This window comes from Anabrus simplex, chromosome 2 (assembly GCF_040414725.1).
Source record: "Anabrus simplex isolate iqAnaSimp1 chromosome 2, ASM4041472v1, whole genome shotgun sequence".
Classification (NCBI taxonomy): domain Eukaryota; kingdom Metazoa; phylum Arthropoda; class Insecta; order Orthoptera; family Tettigoniidae; genus Anabrus; species Anabrus simplex.
In genome coordinates this window covers 407,667,789-407,683,739 of record NC_090266.1, presented here as the reverse complement: position 1 = coordinate 407,683,739, position 15,951 = coordinate 407,667,789, and positions in this window count along the sequence as shown.

Sequence of the window (15,951 nt, the reverse complement as noted above, 5' to 3'; positions counted from 1 at the left end):
CACCTCAGAGAATCTATAGGAGAATCAATTTGAAATTCTCTGGTAGCATATTTATTTTCGTTTAAAGCACTTTAACACCCACATCGTTGGCAACGTAAATACGTATTCTAAGGGACAGTATATCAATTGATACCTTGTCCTCTAATTTAACAAGGAGAATATAATCTTCATTCACAGATAAATAAATAGCTTTATCACTTTTTATAACCTCACTTTTAAAATCCTCAAAAGGTATAGTAATTGAGAAATGTACTAGGATTGGCACCAACACAGAGTTTTGGCCTTATCCGGAAAAAACAGCTCATCAAGTACACGGAACACATCCTCTCTATTGACAAATTTATCCTCGAATGTTTTAATGAACCGTAATAAATTATAACTACGAAATCGTCACGATGCATTAAGTACACTTGATCTGAATGCGAGTGCATCTCCTGCAAGATGAATTACATCCAGGCATACAATACAATCGACACGTCCTAATATATCAAAATAGTTTTAAAACCATATTTCAAGAAAACATCACTACACTAACATTTCCTAATCAATCCAAACCAACAGAAAGAACTAAACAGATGCTTCGCACATGCTCATGTTTACATTTGAACAAACCGATCGGGCCGCCATTTTAGCTAATATCGATAGCTGCATTAAGGTCTGATATATTGTAGTTGGTCTTGCTCCAAGCTAACTTGATTCTCATTGCGGGGCCACTAGCATGCCGAGGCGCAGAAAATAACATGAAATATCATACAAATCATACAAAATCTTCTTTACCATGAAAGCTGTATAGCCAACGAGGTCTTCAAGCAGATCATCACGGTCCTTGGTTTCGCGACTGTCCTCAAGCTGTTCCACTAGCTCTTCAAGGACTTTAACGAACCCTTGCTTATCCTCCGGTAAATAATAGGATGTTGTGGGCTCAACACTGACCTTAGACTGGCACACGATATCCGAATTTGATCGACTTTGTCACTAGCACATGAGACACACAGACAAGAGCAGGCCAACAGCACAGAACACACATCGTCTGTCTCTACAGTGGACTGTATACTCCTTACCTCATCCCAAATTATTTTTGATTCGGCCGGGTGACGCCGTAACTCTAACATCGCACCTAGCCGACCCAATAAAGCATATCGGCCAGACACCTAGTTGGAAGTCGGCCTCCCCAACATCATGGATAAGTGTGTGATCATCGACGTTGACCCTGCTCTCCAAGACCACGTCATCCTCACACAACTCCAACGGAAAGGCGTCGCAGCCGACAGCGTCTCCCGAATACTGCAACACAACGTTCCCACACGTCGTGTTTTTGTTGAACTCTACAGGCCAGGCCACCTTCAACGCATCCTCGCCAACGGAGTCTACCTCAACGGCCAGCACCACCGAGTGGAACCAATTCTTCCGCATGTTGGCGACGCAGCAACCACATCACAGTCATCCCAACAACCGTTATTGTTCCCTTTCTCCCCTCCCACCGCCACCGCCATCACCACTGCCGTTACTACGACCACCACAACATCCAACCCTCTTTCTTCCTATGTTCCAATTACAACTGTTGCCACCTGCCATCCTTCCCCACTCATGAGCTCTTCCCTCCATCCCTCCACCATTTCTGAACACCCCCCGCATCAATACCTACCAGCTGAATCATCAGAGTCTACAAACGCAGCACCGCCTTCGTTATCTCCACCTGCCGATGAACTAGCAGCCTCCTCAGAACCATCGCTGTCGCAGTCTTCTTCAACTTGTCACACCATGTCCAGCTGTGTGATCCGCGGTGTGGATCCTCCTCTCTCAGAACGGGCCATTCTCCGTCACCTCCAATCTGAAGGCGTCCCAGTTCGTCGCGTCTTCCGAATTAAGAACGCATCCGGCCCAACCTATATGGTTCATCTACACGTCCTGAGCGCCGCCGATGCCCAGCACATAATTAACAACGGAGTTTACATCTATCGTCATCGCCATAAAGTGGAACCCTCCATCTCTCCACCCCAACCTGTTCGCCATCCCAACAACAATTCTCATCGTCGCACCCGGGCAGCCACTTCTTTTCAACCTCGCCAATTCGTCAGTCCACCCCTTCCCCCACATAGTTACATCCGCTATCCATCTTCGATGCTTGAAATCCTACGAGCCTTAACATCTTCCATCCTCAACATCACAACGTCGCTGCACCTCCTAACCCTCCATTTGCATCCTGGTACCCTGCTCTAAAACTTCACTCCCAAGCAAACCCTCTCTTCTCCCTGTCACTGCAGTCAAGAGACCCAATCTCTCCCCTCATTCAATCTGTCAAATCGCTTATCCACCTTTTTCATTTATCGCATCACTCAGTTATCTTCACCTCTCTTGGCCCGAGAGAGAGCGTCACTCTCTAGGGGGCCCGTCCCACCCTACGGGCGGGGAATGAAAGCATGCATACTAGTAGCATATGATAAAGTATTTCCCTTAATGTTTCACAGTTTTCTGGAGAACAGTTGGAACTTCTTATCACCTCGGAAGTGTTCAGGCTGAGAAGCAATGAATTCAACCTTTGCGTCACAGCTGTCGGATGAGGATGGTCATACAATCTTTCGAGCCTTCGAAGTTGAGAAAAATAGCTTTAAATAATGTCTTTATTACATCGTGCCGCCACCGTTTATTTAGGCCAGTGGCTTAACGGAATAAATGAAAGTGATGTTTCGTTCCTTTGAGTGCCTGCTATGATTTGTGCAGCCTTGTATGGCGCCATAAACCATACTGAAAAGTGTACACTATTACTGCGTTTTATATTTTATCGCTAAAAGCACACGGTTTCTTTTACACAACTGATATGGTACTATCGTGTATTATTAGCTCCTAGCTTCTGCGTGCACAGCGATTTTTATTTGAACTACTTCTACCTCGTTCAGGTCAGCTTCAGCGTTAGGGTCCTGCGTGATGTTCAAGTTCTGGCGGTTAAACGTCTGCCCTGGTTACGATCAACAGCTTGTGACGTACTTATTTCGTTTCTACAGTTTCTGAGAGTTATTTATATCTGCTTTGAAACTTGTTTTGGAATGATATTCTTTCTTGATCTCTGGGTATCTGGGTCCGTGTCATTGTTGTTCTTGTTGATGTTGGGTAATTATGTTATAACCAGTGGCTTATGCTGGGATCCTATTTTTTTTCTAGTTGCTTTACGTCGCACCGACACAGATAGGTCTTATGGCGGCGATGGGACTGGGAAGGGCTGGGAGAGGGAAGGAAGCGGCAGTGGCCTTAATTAAGGTACAGTCCCAGCATTTGCCTGGTGTGAATATGGGAAACCACGGAAAACCATCTTCAGGGCTGCCGATAGTGGGGTTCGAACCTACTCCCGAATACTGGATACTGGCCGCACTTAAGCGACTGCAGCTATCGAGCTCGGTGATATGCTGGGATCAAGACGTCGGCTACCACAAGACTTAGTTTACCCCTTTTCGATGGTTGGTTTAGTGAACGTCAAGCCTTCAGCGATTTGAGTTGCAGCCAATAACCAACGGAGTAGCCTGCTGTGTTGTCAAGGCTGCTGCACAAGTCACTGCCCTAGCCTCTGCTTCTGCCAATGCTCAACCTCTGATCAGTGGAGATGGTAGCCTAAGGTTTAGCAAATCAAAGTCCGGCTTTGTGGCTAAATGGATTGAATGCTAGCCTTCAGTCCAATGGTCCCGGTTCAATTTTCAGAATCAACCCCATCAAACTGTTCATTCCCCTGGATGTTTATGACGACTTCACCATTTTATCCTCATTAGGTCACCACCAAGCCTATACAGACGCCATGCACTATTTATTATTATTATTATTATTATTATTATTATTATTATTATTATTACTAAATACAAATATTGAATATTACAGCGGTCGTACCCATCATCCACTGCTTAATTCGCTTCCTCGGGAGATCAATGGTGGTGTCCGACCCATGATAATGGGTTCGATTCCAACCAACAAATGAGAACACCAACCCTGAAAGATCGCATTTCATTTTAGCAGAACTAGCAATAAAAATCAAACTATGTTGCTCCTATAACATCAGCCCTGCAAGTGTCTTCCTACAAGGATGCAGAAGTAAACGGGAGTGAAATACCAGCACTCTGTTATCTACATAAGTACCGTAAGTCAGAAGTATGAGGTGAGGAAGTATATACGATGGATAACGCATGGTTGTTAGTTAGCAGTGGCGATCTGACGGACCGAAGCCTAGCACACCTATCCCCCCGGTACCCGCTCCTATACGGTATACATCAGCAAGCCGCGTGTGACGAGTCGAGGGGAGAGGGACGCAGAGTCTGGGCTGCAATATCAGTCTCCGATGCCTTGCTCTCAGAAATACCTGCGACGTTTTTTCTCACTGATTTCGATTTATAAATGGAACAATGTGTCAGATGCTTATATTATAATCTGCTTTAGACTTCCATCATTCTCAATTGAGGTTTCGGCTTCACTGTTAGCCTTGGTAGCCCTCAGTATACGCCACTGGTTTTAACTTCACTTTATTATCACACTACTGTAAGTGACCATTGCCATCGGGATATTCCCCAATCGCTATGTATTTGTTAATAATTATGCAATAAAAAGTAATATGCCCTCACTACGTTTGAGCACTGAGGAAAGGTTTGGAATTGAATCCAGTCTTTTGACACGTAATCAAGTGATTGTATATGGCCACCTCTCCTACCCTGCCGGCCAACATTCTGACGGTGAATTTTGTTTCGACTAATGGGATTCGAACCGACTAACCATAGTGCCAGTCTATATAGACTTGACGATTATGGTCACCAGGAGGGCCGTCATTTTACGAGGTGACATTTCTATATAAATAAACAGCTTGCTCTTTTTACTGCGAGGCTATCCGTCTATTCTAGTAGAATATATTTTACTCTAGTCAAAATGAAATGGTGCATGGCTTTTAATGCCGGGAGGTGTCGGAGGACTTCGGCTCGCCAGGTGCAGGTCTTTTGATTTGACGCCCGTAGACGGCCTGTGTGTCGTGACGAGGACGAAATGATTATGAAGACGACACATACGAGGGGGTACCCACAAACGCCAATTATTTTTTAAAAGCTATATATTTTCAGGTTTTTTTTTACAAAACAACCTTATCACCTTCAACATATTCTCCATTACAACTAATACATTTGTCCCACCGGTGCTTCCACTGTTCGCAACATTTATTGTAGTCATCTTTAGAAATGACTGACAACTCCTTCCTCGTTTCTTTCTTGACCATGGGGCCGATGACCTAGATGTTAGGCCTCTTTAAGCAACAAGCATCATCAGCATCATCTCTCTTGACCTCTTCAATGTTGTCAAATCGGTGTACTTTCACGCCCCTTTTCATGCGTACGGGGCCAGGTCAGGCGTGGGGCAGCGGAACCATGTCATTTTTAGCCAGAAACTGTCCAACAGAGATGGTTGTGTGTGCAGGTGCGTTGTCGTGGTGGACGAACCAGTCTCCTGTCTGCCACAAACACTGTTGCGCTATCTTCTTAAAAGTTTCCAGTAAAAGGCTTGCCCGTTGTTCACTTAAACTTGCCATCATAAAAAACGAAACAAGAACAAAACAGTGCTAGAAAAAACAATCACTGCAGGTGAACAGAACAAGCCAGATCGACAACACAGGTGGCACTGAAGACTGAACTGGCAGTGATTTGCGCTATACACGCCTAGCGGCAGAAATGAGCACTACACAAGCTTCGCCCACGGCAATGTTATTCCGGTTATTTTTGGGTACCCCTTCGTACACCCAGTCCCCGTGCTAGAGGAATTAACCAACTATGGTTAAAATTCCCGACCCCGTTGGGAATCGAACGCGGGACCCCTGTGACCAAAGGCCAGCCATGGAGCCGGACTGTGATTCTAGTTTATTATAATGATGGGTAGTTGTTGGTGGAGCGTTTCCATACGCGTGCAACAGTGATTGTCCTTATGATGTTAGAATTACTATGCTAAATTACCGCCGTTTATATATTTTAACTGCATTCTGTGTCGCCCCCCTGTAAAATGTATTGTTTGGCGGCTATGCTCTTTCAAATCTAAGGCCCACACGGTATTTACCAACGCGAGTAAAAGCTTTTATCTTGGTTTAAAGCTAAGAAAACCGAGATAACATTTAAATATGTATTCACCAAGAATATTATTTCGATTTAAATTTTTGCCGCAGAAAGGTTCGCCGCTAAAATATGAAATCTAAGATAATAGCCTTTCAAGATGACTGCTCCTAGACAATTGAAATATTTTACTGAAAGAGAAAATCACAACGATGAAGAATATGACAAAGCTTATGCGAAAAGAACAGCTTAGGTGAATAAAAAATTCGCGCTACAAACAGTAGCCGACTTTGAGTACGACGATGACACTGATTTTGAAACAAACTTTAGGTTATTTAAAGCTTCCACACTGTAGACTTATCCATAATCGAACATAACCTGGATTTCCCAACAAATAGGTAGGCCTAAGATGAATTCTCGATTAGAGCTTACGTCTTTTTTTTTTTTTTGCTATTTGCTTTAAGTCGCACCGACACAGATAGGTTTTATGGCGACGATGGGTGCGAAAGGCCTAGGAATTGGAAGGACGCGGGCGTGGCCTTAATTAAGGTACAGCCCCGGCATTTGCCTGGTGTGAAAATGGGAAACCACGGAAAACCATATTCAGGGCTGCCGACAGTGGGGCTCGAACCCACTATCTCCCGACTACTGGATACTGGCCGCACTTAAGCGACTGCAGCTATCGAGCTCGGTAGCTTACGTCTTGTATGGTACACGATGAAATGGCGTATGGCTTTTAGTGCCGGGAGTGTCCGAAGACATGTTCGGCTCGCCAGGTGCAGGTCTTTTGATTTGAATCCCGTAGGCGACCTGCGTCGTAATGAGGATGAAATGATGATGAAGACGACATATAGGCTACACCCAGCCCCCGTACCAGAGAAATTAACCAACGATGGTTAAAATTCCCGACCCTGCCGGGAATCGAACCCGGGACCCCTGTGACCAAAGGCCAGCACGCTAACCACTTAGTCATGGACCCTGTAAAGAACTAAGGAATATTGCCTTTTTGTTTGAGTGAAATTACAATGTGTAGGCTATACTTTTCTCATTCTCTATTATGTTGATGCTTTCTATTCCCAAATTCATAACAATTCCTTATCTTGGAACGTGATATTGGGCTTCTTTCTTCGTTTCTGGTCAATATTATTTACAAACTTCTTCTTTTTCTTCTTCTTCTTCTACCGCTTTCACCGCACCTTGTGGAGTCGTGGGTGCGAACTGTGTCCCACATATGGATTCGACCCTGCTTTACGGCCGGATTCCCTTCCTGACGCCAACGTTATATAATCCCTATTGCGTTTTCCTATTGCGTGGTGTGTTGTGTCAACATGAAGAGGAGAGTGTTGAGATAAACACAAACAACCAGTCCCCGAGCCAGAAGAACTAATCACACGCGATTAAAATCCCCGACCCGGCCGAGAATCGAACCCGGGACCCTCTGAACCTGAGAGTCCAACGCTGACCATTCAGCCAAGAAGTCGGACAAATTATTTGCAGACATCGAATGTAATTAAGCACTTGTTTACATTTCGATAATGGCGACAGCACGTATTCATTTGTTTTCCGTGCGTCACTATGAAAACATTAAGATTCAGTTTCAGATTGAAACCAAAATTTGGTTTTGGTAAACCGAGATAATAAATGCTGTGGTGAATACAGAAATGAGGGTTATACGAGATAATGACATTATCCGAGTTTTGGAAGTCAAAGATTACAGTAAAATTAACTGCCCCTTCAACGAGCACGCGAACCTGAAAAACTGGTGTTCGAAGATTCAAATTCTCGCGAATGAGGCTATTTGTGTGCTATTCCTCTCCAACTACAGTAAATGAGCGACGGTTAGCCAGGTGGCATTAGAAGCGAGTTGAGCTTAAGTTGAGCTCGCTCGGCAACAGCTGCTGAAAAAAAACCAGCTGCTTGGGTCGGCCCCCCGATGCTCTATAAGGGATTATGGCACCATCTATAGCTAGCTTCAAGTATCAGTCGCTACTGATCTGCACTTAGGGCAGTCGCCCAGGTGGCAGATTCCCTATCTGTTGTTTTCCTAGTCTTTTCTTAAATGATTGCAAAGAAATTGGAACTTTATTGAACATCTCCCTTGGTAATTTATTCCAATCCCTAACTCCCCTTCCTATAAAAGAATATTTGCCCCAATTTGTCCTCTTGAATTCCAACTTTATCTTCATATTGTGATCTTTCCTACGTTTAAAGACATCACTCAAACTTATTTGTCTACTGATGTCTTCCCACGCCATCTCTCCACTGAAAGCTCGGAACATACCACTTAGACGAGCAGCTCGTCTCTTTTCTCCCAAGTCTTCCCAGCCCAAACTTTGCAACATTTTTGTAACGCTATTATTTTGTCGGAAATCACGAAGAACAAATCGAGCTGCTTTTCTTTGTTTTTTTCAGTTCATGAATCAGGTAATCCTGGTGAGGGTCCCATACACTGAAACCATACTCTAGTTGGGGTCTTACCAGAGACTTATATGCCCTCTCCCTTACATCCTTACTACAACCCTTAAACACCCTCATAACCATATGCAGAGATCTGTACCCTTTATTTATGTGATCACCCCAATGACGATCCTTCCTTATACTAACACCTAGATACTTACAATGATCCCCTGAAGGAACTTTCACCCCATCAACGCAGTAATTAAAACCGAGAGGACTTTTCCTATTTGTGAAACTCACAACCTGACTTTTATCCCGGTTTATCATCATACCATTGCCTACTGTCCATCTCACAACATTATCGAGGTCATTTTGCAGTTCCTCACAATCTTGTAACTTATTTATTAGTCTGTACAGAATAACATCATCTGCAAAAAGCCTTATCTCTGATTGATTCCACTTCTTTACACATATCATTGATATATGTAAGAAAACATAAAGGTCCAATAATACTGCCTTGAGGAATTCCCATCTAATAATTACAGGGGCAGATAAAGCTTCACATACTCTAATTCTCTGAGTTCTATTTTCTAGAAACAGAGCCACCCATTCAGTCACTCTTTCGTCAAGTCCAATTGCACTCATTTTTGCCAGCAGTCTCCCATAATCTACCCTATGAAATGCCTTAGACAGGTCAATCGAGATACAGTCCAATTGACCTCCTGTATCCAGGATATCTGCTATATCTTGCTGGAATCCTACAAGCTGAGTTTCAGTGGAATAACCTTTTCTAAAACTGAACTGCCTTCTATCGAACCAGTTATTAATTTCACAAACATGTCTATTATAATCAGAAAGAATGTCTTACCAAACCTTACATGCAACGCATGTCAAACTTACTGGCCTGTAATTTTCAGCTTTATGTCTATTAACCTTTCCTTTATACATAGGGGTTACTATAGCAACTCTCCGTTCATTTGGTATAGCTCCTTCAACCAAATAATAATCAAATAAATACTTCAGGTATGGTACTCTATCCCAACCCATTGTCTTCAGTATATCCCCAGAAATCTTATCAATTCCAGTCGCTTTTCGAGTTTCAACTTTTGTATCTTATTTTAAATGTCATTGTTATCATATGTAAATTTTAATACTTCCTTAGCATTAGTCTCCTCCTCTATCTGGACATTATCCTTGTAACCAACAATCTTTACATACTGCTGACTGAATACTTCTGCCTTTTGATGGTCCTCGCTAAACACTCCCCTTGTTCATTAATGATTCCTGGAATGTCTTTCTTGGAACCTGTTTCTGCCTAAAAATACCTTCCATTTTTCACTAATACTTGTATGACTGCCAATTATGCTTGCCATCATGTTATCCTTAGCTGCTTTATCCTGGTTGTCTGGAAATCACATTTCACATTTCGACACTGGGTGTAGCAATCGACATTGTTATTTATGCTTAGGCCTATACTGTATTTTTCTAATGAGGTTCTCAAAAATCGTTAGTATAAACGTATTGTACTCGGATGAGATGGCCCATAGGTATCATGATTTGATACTGCACCCTACGGGTCAGGGTGACCACAGTATTTTCCCAACTAGTCAGTTACATATCTCAGGGTATTCATGCCTCCAGAAAAATGGTTAATTTTTCTATGTTTTGGTTTAACGTGTGTTCAAAGAGAAAGTAACGGCATCATACGCGGTTCAGAATTACGTAATTCAACGCTCAGTAGTGGATTTTGCGAACGTAAACATCAGTCAACCTTTCGAAAAAAACACATCCGCATAACGAGAACCTTACTCACTAATTACAACTACTGACTACCATTATAAATGAAAACTCATTCCATTCTATAAAAATTAATCAAGAAACACATTTATTAAACTATCAAGATTCGCGAAAGAAATGGTTAATGTCAAATATTGCTCATAATCTTCAAATTATCAACCTAATAAACAAATATTTTAATTACTGAATCAAATATTCTAGGTCAGCGCTGCCTTACTCCTAAACTAAGTTTACATATCTTAACATTCTGGGTCGCGTATTCCTGAAATGAATTATTGCTTTGTTTCATCTTCCTATTAAAATTTACATCTGGTCACTTAAGTATATACTACATCAAGATTCGGTATATCAATAAATTATTCCATCACTCACGGTGTTAATTATACACCCTCATCAAAAATACAACCATAACATTGTTCAAGTTATCGCGGAAATGAACTGAATTTGAATAAAGTGTCCTGAATACAAATATCAGTGACCTAAGTTACATTGAAAATTATCTGAGTTCGTTGGTGCAGACTGCAGTGAAGAAAATTAAATATTGAATGACGCACTAAGTTTCTCGGTCCGATTGCCACTTAAATTACGGCTCCTAACTAAATATTCGCTCTAATAATATTTCAGATCAACAAAACATCGATGATATCCTACGTAAATCTCGAATAATTTCCCTACTCTAGCTAGATAATTTCTTATGTAACGTATTCCAGTTCAATATACATATAGCCAATAAGCATTTTTCATATATAGATGTGCAAATGCCTACATAAAGATATTTCAACACTACATTATCATACTAGTTGCATACAAGTTTGATCTTCCACGCAATTACCATTCATTCAGAATATGATACAATCATGTATTCATTTACCCATCACCGGTTGTTATTATTGTCAAACCACTTTCACACTTCATTAAAATATGCGTAATTTTATTGTCCATACCTTGCTATAGTTCCTCCCTGGGGCATACTTATATTCCGTAGTCGCTTTACATGTGCTCCTATATCGCACATTATATATATCATATACGTTTTACTCCCTGTTAATCTGCGCAATATATCATTTAAAATACCATATATACTTCCATTATTTCATTATTAACCTTCAATTCAACCCATATTTAATTCATTTAACATCTATAATTACCGCGTTTAACCTCCAATATTAATTAAACACAACGATACGTATCACTCCAATAGCGCAGAATTCGTTCCTCAAAACGCATTTTGTCATACAATTCAACATATAACCCCAAATTCAGTATCTATTCTTTCAATATATTCACACAGCAAAGAGTATGGTAATTTAACTTAACCAATTCAAACATGCATCCCTCTGTGACGTAACTGGGTTTGATTGGTATTACATCACTCAAGGATCTTTCTAACCAACCGGGATTCTTTGAAAACAGCTGTTACACTATGTCACATTTTAAATCGTATTCCTTCATCCTTGGATAAGATAATGTAGTAAACACGTTACCATTCTGTCACGAGATATCGTCTTAAATATTACACACTGCACTTTCTTATATTCACTGCACACTTAATTATCTCACGCTTAGGCTATTCAGATCTATTGCATATACTGGTAATACTCTACATAAGAAATTATACTACTTAATACTATTACTTAGCTCGCCATTCAATATCTCGGGCCTTAGTTCCTCTTCGGTCTGGTCGCAGGCCTTGGATTGGGAACTGGGCAGGATCTCCACCACTGGTATCTCAAGTAGAGTGACCTCCTCCACACGGGTCGGGTGGTTTTAACAGCCAGGATGACATCTCCCTCCAGGTTGGTCTATGCCGATTTAGCAAGCCATCATCTGCTCAGGAACACAGTAGACAATATGCGTCGATTCTGGAAAATATGAATTCATCATGGTTCTGCGTAATATAAATATATTTTTATAATGATTGCTTCTTTATTTAGGCTGTCCTTGCTATTATTTCCACTTAATATAGCTCAACCTCGAGCTCTCACGTCTCAATCCACTTCTTGTTTCCAAACGACTTTGCGTCTAAGTATTTGGATGGAATTTTCAAAACTTCTGGATTTTATTCTCTCTTTACGGTATTTCAACGTTTATCTCTTCGTTTCGTTTAATATTTCCGTCCTCTCAGCTTAAAATTTCACGTTAGATATTGCAAATCTTGCTTATTTTTGAGAGCGATGTTCGGGATATCTTGTCCTTCCCACGTCAATTTTAAGTCAGTTTTTATAATAATCTGTTTGATCCTTCTTATTTTTTTAAAAAACAATTCTATCGATTCTACACCATTGTACACCGCCTTCATAGTGGTAGGTTTAAGTTAGTCATGGCCTTCTAGCATACATCAATATCGATACCCTATTACACATTTCCTTGCCTTGGCTGGCCTCTACCTTCCGTAGGCGCCATTTTAATACGTCCAGTAAATGCATCGGGTACATTTTATTCCCCCAGTACAGATTAAATATATTGCTTGCGATATATTTATTCTCTTGAACTATGATCGACAAATGTGACGATGCATTTCTACTATTTCTCCATGGTTCTTTGATCGATTAATGGATTTTATTTCTCTATGGAATCGTATCGATTATTCTGTTATTATAACTGATGTTGTTTAGCTTCTACAAGCCTATCTCTTTGCATATCAGCTGATTCACAATATATTTATTCTGTACTTGATTCGTACTTCTGTGGGACTTATATTATCGTTTCTCCAGCTTTGTTTTCTGGGAAATATAGCTTCATGTTACATGCATTGTGAACGTTTTTGTATTTTCCGTCCATGCTTATAATAAGATATGCGTTATTTCCATAAGCTTGCTGAATTCTGTATGGTCCTTCATATAAATGATTGAACTTAGCGCATATTTTGGCTGGTGCGTTCGTTACTGGTGCCTTTTTAATCAAAACGAGATCGTTTTTCTTAAATGGTGCGCGAAATCTTGTCTTTCGTAATCTTCTTAGTCTCTTCTCAGACTGTTGTTTTAGCCTCTCTTGGACCATTTTATTGATCTGCTGGATGTCTGGTTTCTCTTCAAGTGGTATGTTTATTATATTGTCCCATGTTCTTCGTGATTCTCTATTGTGATGTACCAGGTTTGGGACCTGAGCAATTGATTCATTTATGGTGTTATTTAGGCATTCCTCTATTATCTCTATTACATCAATCCATTTCCAGTGACAATGATTGCAGTATAACCTACAGAATTTTGCTATTTCCTTCATGTATCGCTCCACTGGATTTGCCGACGGATGCCGAACTGAACATAATGTGTGTTTAATGCCCATACTTTTCATCTTTTCTCGGAACAGCATAGATGTGAATTGTGTTCCCCTGTCCGACAATATTCTTTCGGGCTTGCCCATTTTAGGAAATACCTTCTCCACTAGTCTGTGTAGAACTTGCTTTGTATTTGCCCGTTGTATTGGCTGTAGCGATGTATACTTTGAAAAGATGTCAATTACTACCAATATGTATTTGTTTCCCTTTTTGGCTGTCGGTAACTTTCCAAAAATATCAATTGCATATATTTCTCTTACTTTAGATGGCAATATGGCGATAGGTTGGTTACTAGTGATAAAATTGTTATGTTTAACCCGCTGACAAATATCACAGGTTTTGACTGTGCTTCTGACTGATTTCCTCAGCCCTGTCCATGTGAATTTTTCTGATAGCGTTCCAATGACTTTATCGATTCCTGCATGTCCTGTTACTTTATGTACGTGCCAAATTAATTCACATTGCAGTTCTCGTGGTACTATTATTCTTTTCTTGTGCGTGGTCTTATCCACGACCTTTGTTAATATGCCGCTCAACATCTCATATTTATTTTCTATCAATGGTTCCCTCTCATCAGCCATTAATTTGTCAATGATGATCTTTAACTTTTCATCCATTTTCTGATATTCAGCAAGGTCTTCCAGTTTTGATAGCAACTCCTCGTCTTGACTATCCAACGTTAACTGTAAAATATTCTCTTCATGGTCTGCTGGATTTCTGCTTAATGCATCAGCTAATACATTTTCTTTCCCGCTGCAGTGTTCAATTCTGAAGTTAAATTGCTGTGTGTAAAGCATCCACCTAAATACTCTTTCGCTGGTCATCATTGCTTTTAACCCAAAGGTTAGTGCCTTATTATCCGTTCTGATGATCACGGGGTATCCATAAATAATCCGTCTCCATTGCTGCAGTGCATGTATTATGGCAAGGAGTTCGAGCTCCGTCGTTGTATAATGTAGCTCGTGTTTTCGCAGCTTTCTGCTCGTAAAGGCTAAGTACGTTCGTTTCTTATTCTCCTCTGCCTCTTGGTATAAACATGCTCCAACACCAGTATTTGACGCGTCTGCCTGGACAATAAAATCTTTTTCGAAATCAGGGTACCCTAGTTTGATGCTTTGCCTAACCAATTCTTTCATTCTTATGAATGCGTTTTCGGCTTCCTTGTTCCATTTCCAGCGGTTATTTGCCTTTAAGAGTTCCTGGAGCGGTGCAGCTATCTCTGTATAACCTCTACAGTGGTCTGAAAAGAATCCAGTCATACCTAGGAATTGTCTTATGTGCTTCACTTTAGAAGGACGTGGGAAATCACAAATTGCTTTGATTTTTACCGGGTTTGGCTTAACTCCTTCGCCGTCTATTATATGTCCAAGGAAAAGCACTTGATTTTGGCAGAATTTTGATTTCGCTAGGTTAATTTTAAATCCGGTTTTCTGCAGGTTACTCAACAATTTTTCTAATTTTTCACAGTGTTCTTCGAAAGTTGTACTGCCAAATACTAGATCATCGACATAACAGTTGACAAATCCTTTTACTTCATCTGTTAGCTTCTTATCTAAGGCCCTTATCAAAACGGCAGAACTATTCTTCAAACCAAAGGGTAATCTGAAGTAGGCGTACGTTTGGTTATCAAACATAAACCCTGTTAGTATCCTTGACTTTTCTTCCAGTACGATGTGATGGAAGGACGATGTACAATCTAAGCTTGAGAAGTACTGCAGACCTCTAATTTTTTTATTATATCCTTAATCCTTGGGACCTTATTGTACTCTGGGATAAGTCTTTCATTGAGGACCCTGGCGTCCACACACGGCCTGAGTTTTCCGTTGTTTTTCTTTACTATTACCAGCGGATTTAAGTAAGGTGTGGTTGTCTTTACTATTATTCCGTCAGCCATCATTTCCTGAATAATTTTTCTTACTTCTGTTAAATACCTTTCTGGTACATCGTATAACTTTCCCTTATATGGCTTCCAGTCGTTGATTAATATTTTGTATTTAAAGTTGGGCATTTGACCCGGTTTATTGTCGAAAACTTCGATATGTCTTTTCAAAATTTCATAGATCTTCCGCTTTTCTGTGGATGATATTGTAGTTTCGGCCATAGTTTTCCAAATTTCAGTTTTCTCTTCCTCCTCCTCTTCGATAGCCATTATCTCTTCGAGCTTTTCAATTAGTTCAAAATCTATCTCTTGTTCATATACGTCTTTATTTTGACCTTGGCCTTCCATGATTTCAGGATCAATTTTCTCCATCATAATCTTCAAGTGTTCCCTTTCGACCGTAAGGTTATTAAGTTGTATGGTTTCAATAGATTGCGTTCCACCACTTTCTGTTACTGGGAACCGGACTTCTCGTCTTTCCATATCAATGGTCATTCGTGTTGTTAACATGAAATCTATACCAAAGATGATATTATATTTTATCC